Below are 6,541 nucleotides of genomic sequence, written 5' to 3'. Positions count from 1 at the left end.
CTGGAGCTTGAAAGTTACACCAGATAGTGTAAAAGTAGCAATCAAAGGTGTTGAACTAACACCAAAAATTCTGCAGTGGTCCTCTGGTGTAGTACCTTTATGGTCAATAAGAATTAGAGTGGGAAATTGAAATGACCGGTCTAAAATGACTTCATCTCACCGTAAGATATAATCACATGCAGATCTGCAGATGCTGTCCAAGCAAGATTCTCCTGTCCACCTGACCCGCCATCATCTCCCGATGAAAACCCGTTCCATTCTTCGCTGATCTGACCAGGCCGCATAGATGGTGATGTGTACTCGAGCCTACTTTGGATCCACTTCCATTTGTGACTCAGGATATTTATCCATCTTGGTTGACACCAGTTTAATTAAGGCGCTGTTAGACAAAAACATACAGAAACGAAAATAAGTGAAACATTCTTTAACATACTTCTGTTCTATATGCCATCATGCCACTTTTTTGTTTGACTCGGCGTTTCTCTTTTCCTCCTCTTCCCCTATTTAAAAACAAACAAACAAACCAAAAACAAAACAACTACTTGAAAAATGATAACGACGGTCAAGCTATTATAATACCCCAATTTTACAACCAGTAAAAATCTATTTATCCCAAGCCCACTTCATAGACAAATGGTTGAATGTAAAAAGGTCAAAGCCATCCGAACAAAAAGTTGGTTTGAATAAAATAAAGAGAATAAAAAAATAATAATGCTAAAAATTTCATGAAAGAATGAGATGTAAATTAAGAAATAGGGACATTAAAGGGACACTCCCTGCTGACAATAATTACAGTATATCTAAATAAAGTAAGTAAAATTTACCCAACATAACGCGCAAAATTTTATCAAAATCTGATAACACCTACTAAAAGTTAGCAATAATTTGTGAAAACATGAATATGCAATGGGTGGGATGATGATGACAATCTTATATTTCCATTCATGTGTATAATGATTATTCCTATAGTAACATAATAAGTTACAATTATTGTCTTACATATTAAATCAGTAGTAAATCCAATACCTTTCATTCTGGGAGGACAACATTAGAAGAAAAAAAAACATATTTCATATACATGTAATAAAAACCAAAAGAAAAAAAAAGTGTTATCATCCGATTTCCCATTACATATTCATGAGGAAATTCAGAGAACTATTTCACCAAACTATAAGAAACCTTTAGAATGTCATAACTTTGCTCCTATTTTTATGAAAATTTCAGTGTTCTTTTTATCAGATTTTAATTTATCAATTGAAATCGTATGATTTTCAGCCTGGATTACCCCTTTAAAATTTTCGCTAATTTTCACAAAACAGTTAGAGTGTTAGACGATATATGCACAGCAAAAGTGATATGCAAAATGAGACAGTCAATGATATCACACACTCTCAATTTCTATTTTATTTCTTTGTATTTTAATTATAAACGATGGATTATTTAATAGTTTAGTCATAACAGGCATATGGTTCTAGACTAAACTTTTGGGGGCTTGAAAATATAATAAAACGGTGGTCATTTCAATACAATAAAAAAAATATCGGGGACTGCATCATAGTGGGACAGACTAGAACCCCCGCCGCCAACGGCCCGGTAGTAATTTCATGAGAGGAGAGCACTGTCAACGAGTGAGGACATTTCCTTTTAGAGCACTTCACGACTTGAACGAAATACTAGTTATTCATGACTATAATATATATATATGTATATTTCTGTTTGACAATAAGCTCTTTAGTCGATGACAATACGTTGCACTAATGGTATTTTACAGGGGGATTAAAATTAATATTTAATTCATTACGATAAAAAGTATAAAACTATTCCATATTTCATGTAATAAACTGCAAAGAAATAGTGAATGGGTGACGTCAAGTGTCCTTCATTTGCATAAAGACCAAGATATACATTAACTTTCTTGTGAGTGAAATCAATCACAGCTAATTTTCCGTTTTACATCGGATTTCAATGATTTTTTTGTATTATGCTTTTTTAAAAGTTATTTATAAAAAATATATTTTTGTCGCAGAGAACTTGGCATTTATAAGTACTTTCGAGAATTTTTTATAAAATCATTATAAAATCATTTTCGATCTGTTTCAATAAAGTAACTTTGCTGTTCTAACTACTGGCCATGTGGTACAGGATCAACAGCCAATCACAATCAAGGTTACTATTCCCGTATAGTTATAATGATGGCAAAGATATTATGGATGGTGAATTATCGGATGGTCTAATACCACTTGGTCTACTTATCAGTTCGTCCAACTTCACATAGTCTAAGCTCATTTCGTCTACAACCAGTTCGTCTAATATCAATTCGTCTAATCCCCACTTGGTCTAATATCCAATTCGTCTAATTTCCATTTGGGCTAATAACCAGTTGGGCTAATAACCAGTTGGGCTAATTTTCACTTGGTCTAATATCAAATTCGTCTAATTCCCACTTGGTCTAATATCCAATTCGTCTAATGAGCAGTTGGGCTAAACCCATTTAGTCTAATTTCAAGTTGGCCTAACACCACTTGGTCTAATTTCCACTTAGGCTAATATCCACTTCGTGTAATTTTCATTTCGTCTAATTGTCACATGGTCTAATGACCGTTTGGTCTAATTTCCAATTGGTCTAATTTCCATTTAGTCTAATTTCCATTTGGTCTAATATCCAATTGGTCTAATGACCACTTGGTCTAATCGCCACTTGGTCTAATACCCAGTTGGGCTAATCGTCACTTGGTCTAATTCACACTTGGTCTAATGTCCATTTATTCTAACATAACATCATTCATTAATTATTATGCATTTGATCTAGAATTAACAAATATACGCAGTGGATAAATACCATGCATCAGTTAATACATGTCGCCAGGATCCGGAAGTGTAGAGCCGGGGTAGGGCTGGTGGGCGCAAAACCTGCACCGTGAAAGACTATAGATGACGAGATAGACGCTCATCAAATGAATTATTCTAATCAACTGTAATTCTTATAATTAAGCCTACATATCGATTATATAGATGATGATGAAAATTATATCATACTCATAATCATTACATCACCGCATGCACGGACGATACTTGAACTTAATGGATTGACATGGTTCCCAGCGCATCAAGGAAATCAGGGATTTGTTTACGTTTTTCCAGTCATTGTAAAATCAGGGAATTTTGATCTGCCCAAAAGTCGAATGCACGATAGTCAGTCAGACTGTTATATTTTGTTGTATATCAAAACAACAGAACGACATGTTATGGTGTTTTTTAAGTGTAGCCTCTTTTACTACCGTACAAGTAGGCCTACTGGTATATACAATTAAAAACAATAATAGGCCTACACGTAAAAAAAATACATGTAATTCACTGCAACAATTTAGAGGCATGAGAAACTCGGAATGGGTTTAAATAATTATCAGGGAATTTTTAAACTTCTTAGAGAAAAATCAGGGATTTTTGTTTTCTTGAAAAGCTGGGAACCCTGATTGGGTTAAGCCAGCCGTTAACTATCTACAGTAGATCATATACATAGAGGTGGATAAATAAACCTCATATTTTTTCCACCTCAATTGATCGTATAACAGCGTTATTTTACAGAAAAATAGCAAAATTTATTGTTTTTCCCCAAATCAAAACCTTCTCCACAGGCTTTGAAAATCCCCATATTTTTCAAAATTTGGGAATGAAAATATAGTCACTCTGACTGTACTCCAATATCGAGGGGCGGCGTGTTAAGATTCGGAGCCGGCGCGCGGAAAGTTACTTTAAAATTTCACCAGAAAATTGAAAAAAAGTCACCATGCAAACTTTACAAATTAGACCAAGTGGCATGTAGACGAAAGGAATGTTAGACTATCTGGAAATTAGCCGCAGTGGAAATTAGCCGAAATGGAAATTAGACCAACTGCACATTAGACCAACTGAATAATGGACCAAGTGAGGATTAGACCAACTGGTATTAGACCAACTAGTATTAGACCAACCGACTATTAGACGAACTGGTATTAGACCAAATACAATTAGACCAAGTGACGATAAAATACATTAGACGAAATGGCAATTAGACCAGATGAAAATTAGACCAAGTGACGATTAGCCCAACTGGGCATTAGACCAGGTGGCTATTAAACCAAGTGGTCATTAGACCAATTGGCTATTAGACCAAGTGGTCATTAGACCAATTGGCTATTAGACCAAGTGGTCATTAGACTAATTGGCTATTAGACCAAGTGGTCATTTGACCAAAAGAGAATTGGACTAAGTGGGTTTAGCCCGAATGTTGTTAGCCCATCTGATGATTAGACCAAGTGATATTAGACCATCTGTCAGTAAACCTTATGGATACCATTATTGTTAACCTAAATGATTGTGATACGGGCATAGTTTGATTAATTTTAGAATTAAAAGAACATGTCATTTACAAGAAGAGACTCACTTTAACTGCCGAAAATCCTATCTACATGTATATACTATGTTACCTTCATATCAAATGACTCTTTTGACAGCTGTCCTTTTCTTTTGTCTCTTGACATTGAGGCTGTGTAAGAATCTAAAGAAATCAATTGTTTTGTTTTCCCTCAATTTATATAGTGGGGGGGGGGGAAGGGTTCTAAAAAGTTAAAATGATATTTCTTTTGGATTTAGAGGCACAATTAAGGTCACCCACTTATTTTGATATAGTTTTTTTTAATTACATGTTCTGTATTGGTTATTTTGGGGGAGAGAGCCCTTTTTTGTCAGAAATGGATTTGGAACGTGAATATCAACGGACCTGGGCGAAGAAGCGAACATTTAAAGTTTGTTGCACAAATGGATAGAATTGGCACCAATATTTGGGGGTAATAGTCACAAAAATAAATTTATTTGTAGCTTTTGGAGGTTTTTGGTTTTTAAATAATCGTATTGACAATCACTTCTGATTGGTAAAACATCTGAATTTCAAATAATTGCTAATATTGCTCAAAATAGAAGGAAACGAAATGAAACAAGAGTTTTCATTAAAATGCCAGATATGGTCAATTTCTTTAAAAAGAAATGTGTAATTCAACATTTTTTTCGATCTTTTAGCACTTGCTCACTGCAACCACTCCATCTGTGGGAAATCCACATGTAGATCGATGCAGTATACAACACACATTTAAAAAAATCATTAAAATACCACTTTTGTTACCAAAAATACCCATTTCAATACACGTGCAATTTATTTTTCATTAGTAACTTGGGGATAAATTTTGTATTCACCAGAGCGCTCAAAAACCTGAATTTTGGGCATGTTTTTGTGCTCCTCTGTCGGTGGAATGTAAAACTTCAAGAACATTGTCATTTTCAATCTCTATTTTTAATTTAGAAAAAACAAATTCAATTTACTTGATATGATGAATAGTTGTAAAGGAAACTGACAGTGTAAAAAATAAAGCATTTGTCCCAAAGAAAAAGAGAAAATAAGCCAAACATTGCCAACCATATTTCCCAATACACGGAGTAGTCAGGAACGAATGAGTGTCATTTAGGTTGCTCAAATGGTTTGTCACAGTCACAAATTCAGAGTACAAGATTCTGATATAAACTTAAAAACTTGTCCTCATTTTTCATGCAAAATTTCACCTTTCGAATGCTCCGGTGAATAAAAAAGAGCAATCGCCAAGATTAGATGGAAATTGTAACGTAAATAAGTATTTTTGGTGATAAAATTATGTTTTAAAGATACTTTTGAGTGTGTGCTTTTATGCTGCATGGACACGGACAGGCAAAACACCCCTATCTCACTTGTTCACTGCAACCACCCTGCCTGTGGGGAATCTACAGGTTGGACTATGGCATGCCAATGCTGTACAGAGCACACACTTTAAAAAATGATTAAAATGTCACTTTTGGGACCAAAATTACTAATTTTTGTACAGTTGCAATTTATTTTTCATTAGTAACTTGGGAATAATTTTTGTATTCACCAGAGCGCTCAAAAACTTGAATTTTGGGCATATTTTTGTGTACGCCCTCTATTGGTGGAAAATAATATGGCAAGAAAATTTTCATTTTTTATCTCTATTTTTAATTAAGAAAAAAATAATTTAAAGAATCAAATTTACTTAAGGTCCAAGTTGTATAACGAATAGGTGTAATGGAAACTGTCAGTGTAAAAAAATCAAGCATTCGTCCCAAAGAAAAAGAGAAAATAAGCCAAACATTGCCATCCTTATTTTGCCACACATGGAGATATAACTGAGAACAAGGTTATATCATAACCTTGTTCATTGAATGAGTGCCCTATCTGACTTCACCGGTACTAAGAGTTTACAAACGTGTATTTCTTTAAGCCATTTTCAAAAGGTTCCAAACGTATAAATGATTATTTCACTTACTTAATGATCACCAAATGACTTGTCGTAGTTCCCATCATTTTGTTTCTCATACGAAGTGATATCAGGAAAGAAATCTGTCTGAAATCCGCTGTTTAAATCATGAAGTCGTCAGTGGCATCCTTCTTGATGTTCTTTCAGCATTCACGCCATTCAGACTTGCCAGACACACTATTGGAAAAATACAATAGCTCTCT

General features: G+C 34.3%; 1 long non-coding RNA gene across 1 annotated transcript in view; it reads right to left on the bottom strand.

Moving 5' to 3' along the window:
• The window catches only part of LOC129261159 (uncharacterized), a 14,256-nt gene extending 7,715 nt beyond the window's left edge, over positions 1-6,541 (bottom strand). Inside the window, exons 1-2 of the long non-coding RNA XR_010293841.1 lie at positions 6,348-6,541; positions 161-379 (exon numbers count right to left, since the gene is read on the bottom strand). This is a non-coding gene — a long non-coding RNA (uncharacterized LOC129261159). The remainder of the gene's footprint in view (positions 1-160; positions 380-6,347) is intronic.

This window comes from Lytechinus pictus, chromosome 1 (genome assembly GCF_037042905.1).
Source record: "Lytechinus pictus isolate F3 Inbred chromosome 1, Lp3.0, whole genome shotgun sequence".
Classification (NCBI taxonomy): Eukaryota; Metazoa; Echinodermata; class Echinoidea; order Temnopleuroida; family Toxopneustidae; genus Lytechinus; species Lytechinus pictus.
This window is presented reverse-complemented; position numbering and strand designations above follow the sequence as displayed.